We start from the raw sequence: 22,128 nt of genomic DNA on the forward strand, positions 1-22,128 counted from the left end.
TGAACTGCTTGATGTGAAGAGCTGACTCATTTGAAAAGACCCTGATGATGGGAAAGATTGAGGGCAGGATGAGAAGGGGACAACAGAGGATGAGATGGTTGGATGGCATCACCGACTCGATGGACATGGATTTGGGTGGACTCCGGGAGTTGGTGACCGACAGGGAGGTCTGGCGTGCTATGGTTCATGTGGTTGCAAAGAGTCAGACATGACTGAGTGACTGAATTGAACTGAACTGCTGGATTGGGTCAACTCAGGCTGCAACTGGAAAATGCTCATATTACCTGTTGCTTCCTGTAATTTAAACTGATTTAATCACTTCTGAATGACTCTGCAATTCAAAGATACTGATTCAAGTTAAAAAAAAAAAAAAGATTTTTCTTAGCTCTGATGAATAATAAGATTTTATTAATAAAGCAAGCAGCTGTTCACTTTAGAACTATAATATTGCTTCAAAATACAGGTACAAAACTCCATAGTTGAGATTTAGAATATATATTATAATTTTAGGCCCTAAGCTAATTTTTCTTTGGAATGGTCATAAATGAAAAAGTAAACCAGTGTTAATTATTTGCCTCTGTTGTATTAGGATCAAATATTTGCCAAATATTTGCTGAAGGAGAAAGTAAAACCTAGCACATGTGGCATCTATTCTGTTTTTCTTTGTCATAAATAATTAAGGGCTCCTCTGGATTAAAAAATATATTTTACTCTATTTTATTTGCATATCTATTTGCATGTATAGCTAAAATACAGATAAAATTTTCCTCTTTCATACTAATTATACATATTATATTTTTTTAATAAAAAATCTCAGTCCAATATACTGGCTGCCAGCTTAGTCATGTCTCATTTTTAAGCCATTATACCCTCAGCAGAAGCAACACTATATCTGTCATTGTACTCCAGGGACTATTCTGTTTTAGATGGTGTTTTTATCTTGATATTCCATCTTTGTAAGAACTTACACACCTTTTTCTTTTTTTTTTTTTTTTTTTTTGATATCTCATGAAATAACATCTTGGAGAATACAATTACAGCCACAGAAACAATATGTAGTTAACTTTAAAGTTCTTTGTAAATAAAACCTTTCATTTTGGGGGTTAATCTATGGGTATCAAAAAATTGTTCAGTTAAGTTTTGGGAAAGATAAACATGTAGATAAGAGAAAATCAAATATATGTCATTATCTGTCTTTTTTTTTTTTTTCATTATCTGTCTTGAGAACTGAAAAGAGCTAAGTGTATGAAACAGCTTTTAGGATTCATAAGGATTACCATCTCTACATTTCTACATTTTTTTTTAAGTTTGCATCGTGACTCAGATGGTCAAGAATCTGCCTGCAGTGTTCAATCCCTGGGTCAGGAAGATCCCCTAGAGAAGGGAATGGCACCCCACTCCAGTTCTTTGGCCTGGAGAATTCCTTGGATAGAGGAGCCTGGAGGCTTTGTTCCATGGGCTTGCAAAGAGTCAAACATAACTGAGCAACTTTCCTCTCATTGAGATTATAAAACATTACAGTTAATTATATTTTCCTCAAAATATTTTTTAGTATGTGTTTGCTTATTCAACATTTGCAAAGGTTCTGATTATATGTTTAGAGCACAAGGCATGAAAAATACCAAAAAAATATCTCTGAGCTATACAGATGGAGATATATGATTTATTTTGAGATAACTATAAAAAAGACAAAAATGTTAAATTTAGAGACAATATAAATTATAAAGGAAATACATAAGGAGCTGAGATAGAGATTCATGGGAGTAAAAGCTACTTCCAATGTAATACTTGCAGAGTTAATTGTTGAACAAATGTATTAATTATGCTGGTACTAATGCAGAAGAGGAGACAGACATAAAGCAGCAGAGAAAAAGTGGTAGTAGAGAATAGGAGTTGTATGTACAGAATCTGTGAGTCTGAAATGAAATTATTCTGCTATGGGGAGAAAAGAAGGAGATGGCATAAGATGAGTTAGAATAAACAGGTAAAAACTTATGTCATGGCTTGTAGGTCATGATAAAAACTTTAGACTACATCTTTTAGGTTGAACCATATGAAATTGCTAAAATATATGATCATTTTTACAACAGAAAGAGTAATTTCATATGGTTCCACTTATTATTAGAATAAGAAGGCATTGGAAATTCCCTGTACATTAAAGTTATAGATTTTAAGAAGCTGATTCTTATATTGGATGGAAATGTTATTATACAGGGGTAAGAAATAAATGGAAAAATAAAACATTCAGGAAGCTGCTGCAGTAATCTTTCTTTATGAAAAGAAATGGTGAATTATATTAAGGTGAGCTGGAAGGAAATGAGGTGGATATATACTAAGCACCTGCTGTGCTTCAAAAACTGAAATGCACATTAGGAAAACAAAAATGTACAGATTATTTCACTGCCATTCACAGCACAGTGTAGGTCAGCTGTTTTAAACCAAAATGTGTATCACTATACTGTGGTAATGTAAAAAATATAGATATACTGGCCAGTTTTCGAATCCACTGATCAAGTTTCTGAATATAAGCCAAGGGGAATGTGGTGTGTGTGTGTGTGTGTGTGTGTGTGTGTGTGTGTATGTGTGTGTATTTCAAATCATCTAGCCCATTCTGATGTGCAGTTCAGGTTAAAAGCCCTGGAATAGTTAGAAAGACACACAGTTAAAATGGATAATTACAATACAGTATGACACATGCGATGATATAAGGAAACACAGAACTAAGGAAACTCATAAACACATTACCTAATTGAATAAATCGTAATTTACTGAGTGGTTTTTCCAATTATTGAGCCGTATACAACTTATAAAAGTACATTTATCTTGAAGGTCTTAAGCATTTTTTATGAAAATAAACAGTAGCAATTTGACTGTATTGGCCTAAACTTTCTGCCTTTTAACTCATTTATGTTAGAATTTGAGCAATACTAAAATGTTTTATTTCATTGAGATCATGATATGAAAATGTATGATATGCTTTGATCGTTTGTATGTGACACACAATTTGCAAAGAATTTGCTGAAGTAAGGCAGGATTGAGAAGTTAATACTGTACTGATGTAGCAAATTATTCTACTTGTACTTTGCAGGCATGGGAAAGATAGCTGTTCTTTTTTGTTTTAAAGTTAGAATAAATGTTTTGATAAAAATAAGTAAGATTCTAATGTATGACTTATAATTGTTTCACTTTTGGTCTTACTCACCTAACTATAAAAAACAACATTTTAATATTCGGGAATGATGTCCTGAAATGGCTTGTTCTGACTCACAACAATCAATTGTGCTTATCTCTTCCCAGCTCCCTGTTCAATGATAACACATTTGTATTGGGAGATAATTTTTCATTGGTCTCTTGTTTTCTGCACTTGGGAAGAGTAGCCGACCGTCTTTGTTATGACCTATCTCTTCAAGGACATTTGTATAGTAAACAAATTTAAAGGATGGCTTTTTCCTCTGAGCGTAAGACAGGTTTGTTGCCCAATACGATATAGAGATACTATTTCTCTCTGGGAAAAGTCTGTTTGCATATTGCCCCTTAGGAAAGATCCAGATTCTAACCTTAAGTTTCCTCCTCTGTATCACACATGCAGGTATGACTTACACCTCTTTGTCTCACCCTGGAGGATTTGAGATTTGGAGCATGGCACAAGTTCTGATATTCTGGCAACTGCTATTGCTGAGTAACAAACTCTCCTTTGTCTCTAACTCAGGAGTCTTGGATCTTCTGCCAGTACTCATGAAACTGTGCAAGCAACCCTTTTTGCCTGCAAATAGAGTAAAAACCTTATACACGTCATAGTCCTTGAAGTTTAGTAGCTAGAAATAGTTGTAAGTGAGAATATTCACACTGCAAAAATCTTTAAGCATTATAAACTAGTGTTTTGTTATTGTTTATTTTTGTTTTTCAAGAGTCAAGTGTTAAAGTTTTCCCAAACCTGAAAGCTCGGTTGTCTATTATGATATATTAACATATGGTTAACAATACTGTCTGCCACATTTCCTTATCAGCATGCTGCCGCCTTGCAAACCATCCTATTGGAAATATGGCAAGTGCCAGACACATCCTGGTATCTCTTTATGGCTACAATGTAAAGAATGCAGCTTTTGGATTTAGGTAGACCTGACTGTCAGTCTGCTTTGAGCCTTTTAGAAGCTGCATGGATATAGCATTTTATCCAAGCTTCCTCATTACAGTTCACTCTGTTCAGAGGTTCCTACATTTGTTTTGGAGATTTATTCCAGTAATGTTTAGTATACAGTATGAAGATATCTCATATCTTAAGTGTGCTCTCTAAATTGCTCTTTGTACTCTAATTTTCTGTGACTATTACTGTTCACAGCAATTACAGAGATCAGTAGTGATGGGAAGCTAGAGTATACCCAGGTCTTAAAGACATGCTGCCAGCGTGTACATTTGGCAAGCACATGGTCCCCTCCGCCAGTAGAGAAACTTTTCTAATTGACAATTCTGATGAAAAGGTAAACATACTGTGGAGAACGATCAAAACTTTGAGGTAGAAAATCAGGACCATGGAAATGAAGTGACAAGTCCTTATAATTCAGCAAAATATACTTTTGGCTTTGCCCTAAGATTCTGGAAAACAGAAGGGTTGAATATCTCCTAATATCCTAAAATTTGTGTTCAATCATCAATAATACGGTAACAGAAGTTATGATATTTAAAATGAAATTGTAACCGAAAGTGATATCCAGCTGCTTGCCACTCAAAAATCGATAAAGAGGCCAAGTTGGTGGACAGGAAAGTCTGTTTCATTTTGGAGGGCTGGCAGGGAGACAGATGCCTGTTCAAAGGCTAACTTCACCTCCCCTGACAGTGGGCAAGAGTTTTATAGAGGAAAGGAGGAGGCTACATGCAGGAACAGCACAGTCAGTCCTGACAGTTATCTTGAAGTTGGACATGTGGTGGTCTGATCAGCATCATCTTGATTGTTAGTCTTGATTGTTGAAGTACAGTTAGTCTTCAGCTCCCTGTATCTCATATGGTAAAGAGGTTGCCTGCAATACAGGAGACCTGGGTTCCATCCCTGGGTTGAGAAGATCCTCTGGAGAAGGGGATCACAATCCACTCCAGCATTCTTGCCTGGAGAATCCCATGGACTGAGGAGTTCGGTGGTCTGTAGTCTGTGGGGTGGCAAAGAGTCAGACACAACTGAGCAACTAACACCACTACTATTCATCTTCAGTTCCAGGGTGAGTTTGTTCCTTGTTTCCTGAGTCCGGTTCTCAGAAGAATGGCAGCTTAGGTTATGGCTATAGTCTAGTCATGTAGTTAACTTCTTCCACCTGGTAGGGATTTCAGTATCTATAAGACAACCCACAAGATATGGCTCAGAATATTGTCTATATCCCTGAGAAGAAACTGTAGCTCCTTGACTTTGCTTAATGATGCAATTATTATTGTGTGGTCTAGGATCATTTTCCTTTGCTTCTGCATTTTTTTGTGTCTCTGATCAAACTTATTCTTTGGCTAAAGTTTTTCCACAGACAAAAGGCAGGGTCAGGAAATGAGGGTCAAGGATCTTAGGGTCTTACTCCATTTCAAAATGATATCTGTACTAAGAACAAAGCTTCCATTCAGATTTATTCTTTGTATCTGAATATTTACCTTCAAGTACATAATTTGAGTTACAAAATATCTGAGAAAAATAGTGTGAACTTATATTTAAGTATACATGTAATCTTACAATTTGAAGATACATGTATCATCATTTTGGCAAGAGTAAAATAGAGCAGTGATTAATAATGATCATGAAACCTGGGTTATTTGAAGAAACTTTTGAAAATGTTAAATTGAGAACCACTGTTCTCATCAATACATGACTACTGGTAAACCCATAGCTTTGACTAGACAGACCTTTGTTGGCAAAGAAATGTCTCTGTTTTTTAGCATGCTGTCTAGGTTGATCATATATTTTTTTCCAAGAAGCAAACGTCTTTTAATGTAATGGCTGCAATCACCATCTGCAGTGATTTTGGAGCCCCCCAAAACAAAGTTTCTCACGGTTTCCATTATATCCATATCTATTTTCCATGAAGTGATAGGACTGGATGCCATGATCTTAGTTTTCTGAATGTTGAGTTTTAAGCCAGCATTTTCCATGGAATTCTCCAGGCCAGAATACTGGAGTGGATAGCCTTTCCCTTCTCTAGGGGATCTTCCCAACCCAAGGATTGAACCCAGATCTCCTGCATTCCAGGTGGATTCTTTACCAGCTGAGCCACAAGGGAAGCCCAAGAGTACTGGAGTGGGTAGCCTATCCCTTCTCCAGTGGATATTCCTAACCCAGGAACTGAACTGGGATCTCCTGCATTGCAGGTGGATTCTTTACCAACTGAGCTATCAGGGAAGCCTCCAATGAAGACATATAGGTTTATGAACATCATTGTCATCTGAGAACTGCAAACTATAACAATGAGATTCCATTTTGTTGTGGTTGTTCAGTAACAGTTGAGTCTGACTCTTTGCACCCCCATGGACTGCAGTACACCAGGCTTCCCTGTCCTTCACTGTCTCCTGGAGTTTACTCAAACTCATGTCCATTGAGTCAGTGGTACCATCCAACTATCTCATTCTTTGTTGCCCCCTTCTCCTCCTGCTCTCAATCTTTTCCAGCTTCAGGGTCTTTTCCAATGAATTGGCTCTTCTCATCAGGTGGCGAAAGTATTGGGGCTTCAGCTTCAGCCACTACAACTTATTGTATAATACAATGATTAAAATCTAAAAAACTGACAACATCAAATGCTGGTGAGAATGTGTAGCAAAGGGAGCTCTCACTCATTTCTGGTCAGAATGTAAAGTGCAGCGGCCACTTTTAAAAATTTGACAGTTGGTTGCTTACCTTATACTTTGGCACTCATGCTCCTTGTTATGTACCCAAATTAGATGAAAACTCTTTTCACAGAAAATCATGCAAAGAAATATTTATAGCAGATTTATTCATAATTACTAAAACTTGGAAGCAACCAAGATGACCTAAACCAATATGATGTATTTATAAGATGGAATATTATTGGTGATAAAAAGCAATAATGTATCTAACTATGAACAAATATGGACCAAACTTTGAAGCATATTGCTAAGTGACAGAAGCTAGTCTGAAAAGGCTACATACTGTTTGATTTCAACATATGACATAATATTCCAGAAAAGGCAAATCTAAGGACACAATAAAAAGATCAGTGGTTGCCAAGCTGGCGTAGAGTTGTCATGGGGGAGGAGTGAATGAGCAGAACACAGCATTTTTCTGGCAGTGAAACTATGCTGTAAGATTCTAAAATGGCAGACACGTACATTTGTCAAAAATACATAGGAAGTACAACACAAAATGGAGCCTAATATAAACCATGGACTTTTGTTAACAGTTTATCAACATCCAATCATCAGTTATAACAAATGAAGTACACTAATACAAATATTAATATAGGGGAAACCAGAAAGATTGAGGGGTTATATAGAATAACTCTACTTTCTGTTCCTTTTACTCTAAATCCCAATCTGCTCTAAAAAATAGTATATAAATTTAAGGAAAAAAAAAAAAAAGCAAGCCTCAAGGCAGAAATTTTGTGCAGAGTAATAAAATATTTCATTGTTTTTCAGTGCTGACATACACAGGTGTCCTTTTAAATTTTTCATTGTCTTGCTATTCAGAAATGAACTAAATACACAGTGTTACAGCTTGAAATTGAGTCAACTTTTATTTTAGTTAATTTTCAAATAAATGATTTGTTTTCTACAAAACACCTCATTTAAAGGATTTAGCTTGTTTAATTAAATGAATTTGGTTAATGTGTTCTCATCTTTATAAGCCTCTCTTACAAAGACTTGGATCTGTGCTTTGGCATAAAGTACCAGAGACTCCTTAAATGTCTTAGTCAATACTTACGAAACAAATGAAACCCACGAGTTCATAAAAAATCATATTCCTTATTAGACATAATGAGGATAAAATATTTAAGCAGTAAATTTACTTGTTTGAAAATGAATGGTGTTTTTGATATGTGGATCTCTTTAAATATTTTATCAATCATTTGATATCAGAAATTATAGGTTTAAACAGTATTGAATTCTGTATTTTTTATATCTTGTTAATAGTGATTTTTACACAATGAATTAAATCAACCTTTATGAAATTCATTAGATATTTAAATGACTAAAGTCACAGACATCTGCTCTTTATTATTTTGGCTTTTTTGTCACATGTATACATGGTGATGGAGAAGACTCTTGAGAGTCCTTTGGACTGCAAGGAGATCCAACCAGTCCATCCTATAGGAGATCAGTCCTGGGTGTTCATTGGAAGCACAGATGCTAAAGCTGAAACTCCAATATTTTGGCCACCTGATGTGAAGAGCTGACTCATTTGAAAAGACGTGATGCTGGGAAAGATTGAGGGCAGGAGGAGAAGGGGATGACAGAGGATGAGATGGTTGGATGGCATCACTGACTCAATGGACATGATGAGTTAGGGTAAACTCCAGGAGTTGGTGATGGACAGGGAGGCCTGGAGTGCTGCAGTCCATACGGTCGCAAAGAGTTGGACACGACTGAGCGACTGAACTGATACATGGCTTAACTGTGTTAATTAGGATGGTTGGCATTTCTCATATTTTCTTGAAATAGGAAACTATTGTTACTCATTTACATGTTTTCAATCACAATAAATTCATGTTAGGGAGTTATATAGATACCTTAAAACAAAATAAGAAGCCAAGATAGTGAATGATGAATTATCTTTTGTTTGTGGGGTATATAAAAAAGATAGGTAATAGTTTCTATTATTTTAGAAATTTGAATAATAAAGTTGTTAGAAAACCTGAGAGAAAAATGCCTTTCTATTACCATATTTTCACGAGAGAATGACATTCAATATAGGTGACTATGCTTTATTTTTTAAAAAGGGTTTTCAAAAATATTGCTTCATTCACACAACATGAATAGGCATCTATTTTGAAATTTAAGGAAAAAAACCTCGAAATTAAAAAACAGAATATAACCAGTACTTCTGTCACTATTTGTTTCTGACTGAAGTATACTTGAAGGCCTCAGGTGTAAGCACTTTCCTGGATTTTGAGTGTATCAGTTTAAATGTTCTGTTTTATGACATGGCTATATCTCACTAGCAAATATTTTCTAATGTTTCTGTAATATATATGAATATCATTATACTCTATTTTGTACTCTAGGACTTGCTTTCATTCAATATGATGTGTGTTTCATGTTAATATACTTAACCTTATTTTGATTGCCATACAAAATGTCTGTAAATGAATTATTACACAGTATATGCATTCAGTACATCATTATCATTTGGGTTCAATACAGTTGCTTCTTTTGCATTTACTAGCATTATTTCTATGCATATTTTTGATCACATTCCTTAGTATAGGTGTACTAGTGTTTCTCTGGAGTGTTGAGTTAGAAATGTGACTTCTGATGTTCCGTTTTCTGTTTCACATCTCTGCTCCAAGCAGTATCAAACTGATCTTGATCCATATCTTCATGCATTCTGAATATGATCCAACTGTTTCATCAGTTGTTTCTCTGACAGTGAACCCCGTAGTGGTTTTTATTTGTATTTCACCAGTTACAAATGAACTTAAATGTCTTTTCATATTCTGTGTGTGCATGCCTAGTCCCTCAATTGTGTCTGACTCTTTGCGACCCTTTGGCCTATAGCTCACCAGGCCCCTCTGTCCATGGGTTTTTCAGGCAAGAATACTAGAGCGGATTATCATTTTTCTCCTCAAGGGGATCTTCCCAACCCAGGGATGAAAGGTTCGCCTCCTCTCCTGTGTCTCCAGCATTGCAGGAGGATTCTTTACCCCTGAGCCAAAAGGGAAGCCCTTTTATATGCTAATTGATGACTTACTTTTTGACACACCTACTCATGACTTTGCTTCATTCAGTTCAGTTCAGTTCAGTGGCTCAGTCCTGTCCGACTTTTTACAGCTCCATGAATCGCAGCACGCCAGACCTCCTTGTCCATCACCAACACCCAGAGTTCACTCAGACTCACATCCATCTAGTCAGTGATGCCATCCAGCCATCTCATCCTCTGTTGTCCCCTTCTCCTCCTGCCCCCAATCCCGCCCAGCATCAGAGTCTTTTCCAACGAGTCAACTCTTCTTATGAGGTGGCCAAAATACTGAAGTTTCAGCTTTGGCATCATTCCTTCCAAAGAAATCCCAGGGTTGATCTCCTTCAGAATGGACTGGTTGGATCTCCTTGTAGTCCAAGGAACTCTCAAGAGTCTTCTCCAACACTACAGTTCAAAAGCATCTCTTTTTCGGTGCTCAGCTTTCTTCACAGTCCAACTCTCACTTCCATACATGCCACTGGAAAAACCATAGCCTTGACTAGACGGACCTTTGTTAGCAAAATAATGTCTCTGTTTTTCAATATGCTATCTAGGTTGTTCATAACTTTTCTTCCAAGGAGTAAGCGTCTTTTAATTTCATGGCTGCTGTCCCTATCTGCAGTGATTTTGGAGCCCCAAAAAATAAAGTCTGACACTGTTTCCACTGTTTCCCCATCTATTTCCCATGAAGTGATGTGACCAGATGCCATGATCTTCGTTTTCTGAATTTTGAGCTTTAAACCAACTTTTCCACTCTCCTCTTTCACCTTCATCAAGAGACTTTTTAGTTCCTCTTCACATTCTGCCATAAGGGTGGTGTCATCTGCATATCTGAGGTTATTGATATTTCTCCTGGAAATCTTGATTCCAGCTTGTGCTTCTTCCAGCCCAGCATTTCTCATGATGTACTCTGCATATAAGTTAAATAAGCAGGGTGACAATATACAGCCTTGACGTACTCCTCCTGACCTTTGCATCATTAGCTAACATTGAATTATTTATTTCTTAGTAAAATCTTTATATATTTGAATGCTAATTTTTTATTGGTTACTATTTCAATTTTCTATTGCTGTGTAACAAACACCGCAAATTTAGCAGCTTAAATCAACAAAAATGTATCTCATGGTTTCTGTGGGTTCAGAGTCCAGTGTGATTTAGGGAGGAGCTGTGCATAGTAGAATCTCCTAAGGCTGCTATCAGGGAATCAGTGAGGTATGTCTTCACTTGGAGGAATTTCCAGGCTCTCTCGGGTCATTGGCAGAATTCATTTCTCTGCTCTTCTATGACTGACATCACTACTTTCTTATTACCTGTTGGCCAAGGGTTGTTCTCAGCTACTGGAGGTTATTCTCAAGTCATTTGATGGGAGGCCCCTTGCAAAGGCCTTCTCTTCGACATGACAGCTGCTTCAAGTCCAGCATGTCTGCATCTCCTGCAGCTTTAAATCTCATTGATCTCTTCTGTCTCTGACTTCTAAAGCCTTTTTAAGAAAGACTTATCTGACTATGTCAGGTCCATCTGTACTCAAGGGGAAAGGAGTTTACAAAATATGCACACCAGGAGTCTTAGAGGCTTGTCTTAAAATTCTGCCTATCCACTTATATAAACTACAAGTACTTTCTCCAAGTTTATGACTTGCATTTAAATTTAATAAATACTACTTTGGTAAAGATGATATTCTTAATTTAAATATGCTATTTTCTCTAAGTACTTTGATATTTGTCATTATTATTGCAAAGTAAACTACTTTCAGACTTCTCTTTTCTTGCAGGTAATTTATTTTATCTTTGACTCCTTTTAAGATATCATCATTGTCCTTGGGTTTTGTAGTTTAAGCACTATACAAATTACCCAATTTGAAACTAATCAGGCTTCCTGAGTTACAAGATTTATTTCTTTTATTTCTATAGTATTATTTTTGCCTTTGTCTCTCCCTTATTCTAATTATTTATCCCTTAGAAATCCATTGAGTTGTAGCTGAATCTTTCTTATGCTATTTTAATGTCTCTTAATTGTTTATATATATATTTATTGCTTTACCTCCCTGTGGTCCATTCTAAGTAATTACAGATGATGTAACTTAACCTCAGTAATTTTTAGCATTATTTAAAATGTTATTTATTCCTACTCATCAAATTTCTAATAAAATTCCCATATTTATCACTTTTAGAAATTTCATATGCTGCTTTTTACAAATAGTTCTAGTCCTTCTGAATTTTTTGATTAATTCTTTCTTTAGATTTCCTATCTTTCATTATATGGATATATGAATGTTATATTCTGTGTTTAATAATGCCAGTATCTGCAACTGCTGGAGCTTTAATCCTGTAATTAACCCTGTAGACTCTCAAGTCATTGCATTGTGTTTTAATCCTGTTGAGTCTCATAGGGGTTAGCATATTTCATCATTTTTTCTAAATTTTTGAGTGTGAATTTATGATTTTTGGCAGTTCTTTTGTGGGAATTTTTTTTAACTCTGATGATAAAATGTATCCTGGACTTCCCTGCCAGTTCAGTGGTTAAGATTCTGACTTCCAGTGCAGGAGCTGCAGGTTCAATCCCTGGTTGGGGAACTAAGATCCCATGTGCCACTTGGTGTGGCCAAATAAAATAGAATAAAATAAAATATATCTTGCTAGAGAAAAGTTTGGTTTATGCTTATATAATAGATAGTTGAGGTAACTACAAACCTGAGACTGTCTTGGATTACAGTTTAGGCTTGAGGTTGTTTCTATCATGTAAGTCACATGATGGTCAATGTGCAGATATGAATTCTCCTCTTATCCTTTCAACCTGTTGTCAAGTTTAAAACATCAAATATCAATTGAATCAATCTACAATGTCATTTCCCCACCCCCACTTTCCAACTGAGTTTTATTTTGGGGTTTCCTTAGATTCTGATACAGTTCTAATACTGTCTCCAACCTTGTGACATTCCCAGAATGAATTCTCTCCATTCTTTATACAGCCTGTTAAAAATCTCCAGTCTGCCAGGGTTAGATCAAGAGATCCTCAAATGACAAGCTCTGTCTTTAGAGACCAGCACATTTAAAGAACATCTTTATACCACAATATATCTTCAAGGAATTCCTTTTCTTTAGTGTACTTGGCACTGTATTTACTAAAAACTTATTTAAATAAATTTTTATGAAGCATTTTTAGGTGTTCTCTACTGGGGACATTGTCCAGACATATTGCTGGGCAAATATCCTGTAGCACCAAGGTATTTTTGTTCATAAGAAAAAAAAGCAACCACAAAACATTATTTAAATAAATAGTTTAATGTAGTGTAACATTAGGGAGAATAATTCTTCTGGTCCTTTCAACCACATTATAAGACAAAATATACAGAATTCAGAATCTTATGCAATCAACTACTGTGTGTATAACATAGCCAATTCTAGATATTAACATCATGATTAGTTTATTTTTTCATTATTTTTATACTGGTTTTCAGAGCTCTTTAGAGTTATTTATTTTGGTACTTTCCTAGAACTTCTGTAATCTTACCAGAACCAAGAGACAAACAATTTCATCTTAGTCAAGCTGACATAGAACCAGAATTTAGGTTTTTAATAAACTGAATTTGCTTGAAATATAGTCCTTTTCACCAGGTGAATTGGAACCCAGTCCTTTGGGCATCTGGTTGAATTTTTCTTATAGAGTTAATGACATTAACTCTATAAAACATTCCCTATGACACTAAAAGCTTTTCTAAATTCATATGTTTTACTTAAATTTTAGCATTTTGGTACCTGGCATTTTTCTCTAAAATGATTTACTTTTTTAAATGTTTTTTGGCCAATATCACATGATCAGTTATTCTATCACAAAGATATAGTTGTTTATTCTATTAGTTTGGTTAAAAGTGTGTATTAATTATTAGGATTTTATTATAATTTGGCAAATCAACTAAAGGTTTCCTCTCCCAAGAGGTGATGGATGAGTTTATCTAGTCAGCTCTCCTCTTTGGCTATAAGGATAATTATTTTTAATTTATCACTTTAGAACACATTGTAAAAAATTATTTTTTGTTGGTTATTTTTATGAGCACCAGAACAATCAGTCATTACAATACTGGTCACATTTCAGCACTCTCAAAGGCTTCCTAGCTTACTTCTAGTTCCCTATATTTAATTGAAAGAGTGTATACTTTATTTAAAAAATAACAGATAAAAGAAACAAAGTACCATTTATAAATTTCCCTTCTACTGATAAAATTCTTTCAGAAATCAAATTATATTCAACCCTTTATATTTTTGCTTTACATTTCATATATTTTGTAATTGTTATTTTTACTTAAGCAGGCATCATTTACAAATGCCACTCCTATCAGTGAATCAAAATTCTTCTGCTACTACTTTTACTTCTGTAGATAAAATAGTCACCATGTGGTCACTACCAGAAACTTCAAGTCCTTCCTTAAATAGCCTCTGACTTCTCCAGAAGATCAGTTCATATGCTCCATCATGGTCAGATGCTCACTAAAATTGTAGACCCAGATGAACGACTGAGTCCAACTTCATTTAGCAGCTCTCAAACAGAACATTCTCATACTGTATACTTTTAAAAAGTTTCACTATGTGTGAACCTTGAAGTGAGCTTCCCTTTGTGTATTCTAAAGAAAATTATAAATGTAATACAATAATGTAATGATATGCAATTTCTAAATCAAACTATACATTCTTAAAAATCTCAGTAAAATTCCCGTAAGTATTTTATAGAATGAGGTGAATTATATGTATAATTATTTATTGAGTTTTACTAAAAAATTAAGAACAAAATTAATAATATATCCCAAATTATATAGAAAATATACTAATGGGCTATAATAATTAATTTGCTATTTGCAAGACAGGCCAATGTGATAGGATAAAGGTAAAAAGCACAATATTTTCTAATATATGAGAAATTAGTATATGTGATAGCAACAGATATTTATCATTCTAACAAAGAATAGGAAAGGTGGGAATTTTTTTGAAAAAAAAAAAATGAAGCTAACCTTATTTTAAGTATATTTCAGGTGGGAATTCCCTGGTGGACCAGTAGTTAGAACTCAGTACTTTCACTGCTGGGGATGCAAGTTCAATCCCTGGTCAGGGAAATAAGATCCCGCAAGCTGCACGATGTGGCTAATCATATATATATATATATATATATATATATATATAGAGAGAGAGAGAGAGAGAGCATACCCAAAAGGTGACATACAGACACACACACACACACACATATATATAAATTAAATATTTTAGATATTAAAGTATATATATAATATAGACCACTTTATATAGTTACTGGAATAAATTATAGGGAAATGAATATATATATATATATATGTTTCTATAAATAATCTTAGCCTAATATCATCTTTTGGGTAGACAGAATGTTGTTCCCCCCACCCAGGATATCAATATTCTCAACCTCGGAATTTGTGAATATGTTACCTTATCCTTTATGTTGCAGAAGGAATTTTGTGGATGTGATTAGATTGAGTCTTGAGATGGGAAAAGTGGTAAAAAGGAAGCAGATGGGTCACAGTCAGAGAAGCAGAGAGGGAGAAGAGATGTAAGGATAGAAACACTGTAACAGGAGAGAGAGAGAGTGGCAGCAAGAAGGAGAGGAAGATGTTACATTGCTGGCCTTGAAGATGGGGCACTGGTGCATGAGCCAGGGAATGCTGTCAGCTTCTGAAAGCTGCAAAAGGTACATCAACAAATTCTCCCCCAGAGCTTCAGAAGAAAAACAGCACTGCCAACCAATTTTAGACTGTGACCCATGGAGCTGCATGATCATAAATCTGTGCTGATTTAAGCCACTCGATTAATGGAGATATGTTACAATAGTGATAGGAAACTAACACAACCTTATCAAACTAGAAAGATATAAGAACTTATGTGGGAAAAAATACAAATTTTTATGCCAGAGCCATTTTTTTAAAAGTTCTTATTTGGAAAACATATACAAATAAGGCAAAGGACATAATGGAGTGTAGTATTTATAACATGTATAAAATCACATGTTAATATACAGATTATTGGCAGAGTTCCTTTAGACAGAAAAAGAAGAGATAGCCCTCTGATACTATGCAAATCATATAAGTAGGCTAACTATCAAATAGGAAATACAAATAGAAAGAGGTACATATCTTCAAGAGCAATCAAAAAAATATTATTAAAAGTCCTTTTTCTTTTTTTTATCACAGAATCAAGCTGTAGAAGTTTGGGTGCTTCATTCAGTTCACAGTTTGCTTCTTTTAGGCATTTTAAAGATAGATTAGCAGAAGTGTTAATTATTATGCTATCAAAATTATTTCTTTACATTGTCTTGAGATGTATTAATTTTCATTTTGCATATTTTAATTATCTTTGAGACAATGAAGTATTTGAAATTTTGAGTGAGATAATTTAATAATTTCATTTTTGTAAGTAGAATCTAACATGCTTAAGACTAAAAATTAGTAGGAGAAAAAGTAATATAATGTTATCATTTTATTTTAAAATAATTTTCTCATAAATAAGTATATTAATTTGCTCTTATAAGATGATCAGAACTGATATGTGGGAACAAAAATTCTCCTTCCATTTTAAAATTAGTTTGACCTTAACCAAGTAATAAAATTCCAGATTTTGTGGTCCTTATCTATAAGATAATAAAATGTATTATAAATCAAGTAAAATAAAGACATCTTATCTCAGGGTAGGTGGAATTTATAATATGTATAATAGCAAAGAGAGTATCCATAAAATAAAATTATAGGAATGTGAGATAAATATCATGATATTTCAACCTCTGACATTTTCATTCCAATTTTTTGCTAAGTACATCTTAAAGCTTATCCTGTTTTATCATTCTACTGGGGATTATTAAATTTCTCTCCTCCACCCTCAGCTTTATCTTATTTTAATATGTCCTTCTATTTCATTGCTTCCAAAAGCCCTTTTGCATCTGTTGAGTCATGTTTGATCACTACACATATGTGTTTTTAAAACTTGTTTTAGGAAAAAATAAATTATCTTATAAAACATATTTTTCTATCTGTATCATTTGAAAATGCACCATATACATCCTCTTCATATATATCTGCACTCCCATTCTCATTGCAGGATTATGCACAATAGCCAAGAAGTGTAAACCATCCAAATGTCCATAGATAGAACAATGGATAAAGAACATGTGACATAGGCATGCAGTGGAATATTATTCAGGTTTAAAAAGAAGGAAATCTTGCCATTTGTAATAACATGAATGAACTTGAAGGGCATTATGCTAGGAGAAATAAGTTAAAGAAAGGAAGACAAATATTCTATCCTTTTGCTAATCATGTGAAATCTAAAATTGCCAAGCTCACAAAACAGAGTAAAATAATAGTTATGAAGCTGGGGGCAGGGGCAAGGAATATGTTGTTTAAGGGTACAAACTTAGATTTTAAAAAGTTTTGGAGAACTAATTCACAGCATAGCAGTTGCAGTCTTTTTGTTGAATCACTAAGTCTTGTCTGACTCTGCAACCCCATGGACTGCAGCATGCCAGGCTTCCCTGTCCTTCACCATGGCCCGCAGAGTTTACTCCAATTCATGTCCATTGAGTCTGTGATGCTATCTAACCATTTAATCCTCTGCCACTCTCTTCTCTATTTGCCTTCAGTCTTTCCCAGCATCAGGGTCTCTTCCAATGAGTTGACTGTTCTCATCAGATGGCAAAGTATTAGAGCTTCAGTTTCAGTCCTTTCAATGAATATTCAGAGTTAATTTTCTGTAGGATTTACTGGCTTGATCTTCTTGCTGTCCAAGGAACTCTCAAGAGTCTTCTCTGGACAACTGTGCTCATTTCACATGCTAAATTACAATCTTCTACATCCTAGGGGCTTCCCTGATAGCTTAGTTGGTAAAGAATCCACCTGCAATGCAGGAGACCCCAATTCGATTCCTGGTTTGGGAAGATCCCCTGAAGAAGAGATAGGCTACCCACTCCAGTATTCTGGGTCTTCCCTTGTGGCTAAGCTGGTAAAGAATCTGCTGCAATGAGGGAGACCTCGATTGGATCCCTGGGTTGGGAAGAGCCCCTGGAAAAGGGAAAGGCCACACACTCCAGTATTCTGGCCAGGAGAATTCCATGGAATCACAAAGAGTCGGACACAACTGAGTGACTTTCACTTTCACACCCTATTATAAACTTAAAAGTTTCTAAGAGGCTAGTTCTTGATTGTTCTCATGTCGTAATGTGTAGTGTAGTAGAGGTATTAGCTGATACTGCATTGGTAATCACATTGGAATGTATAAATGATTCAAATAAACATATATATTGGACACCTTAAACTTACATGCTATATTTCATATTTTAAAAAGAAAACAAAAATTGCAAAATAACAATGCAGGTAATAAACATGGTTAAAAATAAAATTTGACAGTGATATAAATAAATACCAAACTGATTATTTACCTTTAAAATTTTATGTTCTTTTCCCTTGATCCAAAGAGTCTCATATGTGAATCTGAGGTGTAGCCCAGGAATTTATATTTTAAATGTGTGTCCAGGTGACTCTGATGCATGTGGCTAGTGTGCAAGAAATCTAGTGAGGATAAAATAGGTGGGACTCATTGAGCAGAAGAGACCCAGATGCTGAGACCACCCTAGTCTTGACAAAGACTGTCTGCTTTAATTTTCCCATTTTCAGGGCAGAGCCAACCCTCATTCTACATGTTAAGCTCTTAGAATGTATTAGATCTTGTTCCAGGAGTTTTTATACCCATTATCCAATTTTAGTGTTCACATTAATCAGTCAGGGTAAGTATCTCAAGCTCCATATTATAAATAAATAATTTGTAATGCATAGATTTTAAACAACCTGACCAAAGAATGCAGGCAGAAATATTGTTAAGTTCAAGTGTATTTGTTTGTCCCTAGTAGGTCATGTGTTATCCTAAACCAATTCTGACAGTGGAACTATTCCCATACGTAAAAATTCAAAGTACAAAGGAGATGTACAAAAAGGAAAATGATTTTTTTTTCCTTTCAGGTCCTTTCATAACATATTTTGTAAATAGAAAATAAAAAATATTTTTTTCTAAATCCAGTACACAGTTTTGGAGAAAATTTTTTCTTAGTCTCTGATTATATTAACATTGTAGTATTCACAGTTCCCATAAAATAATTTCAAATGATCATAAAGAGAGGAATTAGCTTAATATCACACATTTCATATAAAAATAAGATGGATATCAAATAGAATTATTTAAGGGAACCTGTAACTACTGGATTAAATATTTTTTAAAAAAAGAAGTAAGAGATTAAAATGTTTACATAGTTAATCCTCATGTTTTAAAATTTTCCTTTACCTCCATTAATGGTAACTTTACTTTCTTTTTGTCTGTCTCCTCAGTTAGTAGACACTCATTCTATCCTAGGGGCTTTCCTGGTGGCTCAATGGTCAAGAATCCACCTTTCAGTTCAGGAGACTCAGAGTCGATCCCTAGTTTAGGTAGATTCCCTGGGGAAGGACCTGGCAATTCACTCCAGTATTCTTGCCTGGGAAATCCCATGGACAGAGGAGCTTGGTGGGTTACAATCTATGGGGTCACAAAAGAGTTCTACAGGACTTAGTCACTAAACAACAGCAATAATAACACTCTGGCCTACCTCTTCTCCTGCAACTAAAACATGAGCTAAAAAACACATCTAGGTTCTTTGTTGATGTAAAATCTAATTTACTGAACTTTCCTTTTAACATGAAGTACTTATAATATGGTAGAAAATGCCCTGGATTTAGGTTTTCTTTGTTTTCAGAGTGAGCTGTTTAGCACTGGTGGGGTGACTTTCCTCTCCAATTTTACTTCACTTTAAAATAGGAAATAAAATACCATCACAACAGCTAACTCATGTTTGTATGGTAATGCTCAGTTGTGTCTGAACCTTGCGAGTCCATGGACAGTGGTCCACCAGGCTCCTCTGTCCATGGGATTTTTCAGGCAAAAATACTGGAGTAGGTTACCATTTCCTCCTCTAGAGGATCTTCCTGATCCAGGGATCAAACCTACATCTGTTGCATCTCCTGCATTGACAGATGGGTTATTTTACCACTGAGCCCCCGGGAAGCCCCAACAAAAGGGAACTGAGTGATATTGAATATCTATTTCACACTTTTTTGTATACTCGACCAGTCTTTACCTATAGCATTCCTTTTTAAATAGACAAAGATGAAGAGAAAATTATTAATCAGAAATTTAGAAAAGAAAAAAAATTATCTGTAATGAACCACAAAAAGATAAAATGGGAATGATGAAGTATACAATGGAAGGATATAGGTGGAAGGTCTGACAGACAATTTGGTGCTTAGGGAATGAAAAAGAGAGAGGGGGAAGAGGTAAGAGAAACAGTAGAACTTTTCCTGATGGTGTATATAACAAAACTTTGTAAAATGCTGTACAAGTTCAGGTAATAAACAGCCATCACAAACCACAGTATCCTTCTTGTCGGGGTATTGGTGTCATTGCTGCTATCTAAGCAGAAAGCTACACGCAGTCACAGGGATATTTTCAAGTAGCGCCAAGTGCAAAATGAATAGCAGTTGTCATCTTTCATCTTTCCTTTCCAGAATAAGAACAAACACCTTGAATAAGCTAGGGCCAAATATCTAAACACTGTCTCCTTTAACATGAACCTTCTATACTCTATGACCCATACTTACACCACTTTTTAATCTATCCACACAAATAATTACCATCACTCAAGAAATTAAGCAATCATTATATCACTTTCTATCTACAGATTGGTATCACTAGACTAAATCGGTCCAGTCATTTAATATAAGCACACACATTTATAAAATGGATCATCTGTGAGCAAATCAATTCATGATGCTTATCACATGATTACAAAACAAAAATAAAATTATTAAACAAGTCAAGAATGATACAATTAAAAATTATCATTATTATTTTAAAAGTTGACTTTTTCTAAGCGCTAGTACTATTTTGTCTTCAGTTCAGTTCAGTCGCTCAGTCGTGTCTCCTTGTGACCCCATGAATTGCAGCACGCCAGGCCTCCCTGTCCATCACCAACTCCTGGACTTCACTCAAACTCATGTCCATTGAGTCAGTGATGCCATCCAGCCATCTCATCCTCTGGCGTCCCCTTCTCCTCCTGTCCCCAGTCCCTCCCAGCATCAGAGTCTTTTCCAATGAGTCAACTCTTCACATGAGGTGGCCAAAGTACTGGAGTTTCAGCTTTAGCATCATTCCTTCCAAAGAACACCCAGGACTGATCTCCTTTAGAAAGGACTGGTTGGATCTCCTTGCAGTCCAAGGGACTATCAAGAGTCTTCTCCAACACCACAGTTCAAAAGCATCAATTCTTTGGAGCTCAGCTTTCTACATAGTCCTACTCTCACATCCATACTAGAAAAACCATAGCCTTGACTAGACAGACCTTTGTTGGCAAAGTAATGTCTCTGTTTTTGAATATGCTATCTAGGTTGATCATAACTCTCCTTCCAAGGAGTGTCTTTTAATTTCATGGCTACAGTCACCATCAGCAGTGATTTTGGAGTCCCCAAAAATAAAGTCTGCCACTGTTTCCACTGATTCCCCATCTCTTTGCCATGAAGTGATGGGACCAGATGCCATGATCTTCATTTTCTGAATGTTGAGTTTTAAGCCAACTTTTTCACTCTCCTTTTTGACTTTCATCAAGAGGCTTTTTAGTTCCTCTTCACTTTCTGCCATAAGGGTGGTATCATCTGCATATCTGAGGTTATTGATATTTCTCCTTGCAATCTTGATTCCAGCTTCTGCTTCTTCCAGCCCAGCATTTCTCATGATGTACTTTGCATTTAAATTAAATAAGCAGGGTGACAATATACAGCCTTGACGTACTCCTTTTCCTATTTGGTACAAGTCTGTTATTCCATGTCCAGTTCTAACTGTTGCTTCCTGACATGCATATAGGTTTCTCAAGAGGCAGGTCGTGTGGTCTGGTATTCCCATCTCTTTCAGAATTTTCCACAGTTTATTGTAATCCACACAGTCAAAGGCTTTGGCATAGTCAATAAAGCAGAAATAGATGTTTTTTTGGAACTCTCTTGATTTCTCGATGATCCAGCGGATGTTGGCAATTTGATCTCTGGTTCCTCTGCTTTTTCTAAAACCAGCTTAAACATCTGGAAATTCACTGTTCACATATTGCTGAAGCCTGGATTGGACAATTTTGAGCATTACTTTATTAGTGTGTGAGATGAGTGCAATTGTGTGGTA

This window comes from Bubalus kerabau, chromosome 5 (assembly GCF_029407905.1).
Source record: "Bubalus kerabau isolate K-KA32 ecotype Philippines breed swamp buffalo chromosome 5, PCC_UOA_SB_1v2, whole genome shotgun sequence".
Classification (NCBI taxonomy): Eukaryota; Metazoa; Chordata; class Mammalia; order Artiodactyla; family Bovidae; genus Bubalus; species Bubalus kerabau.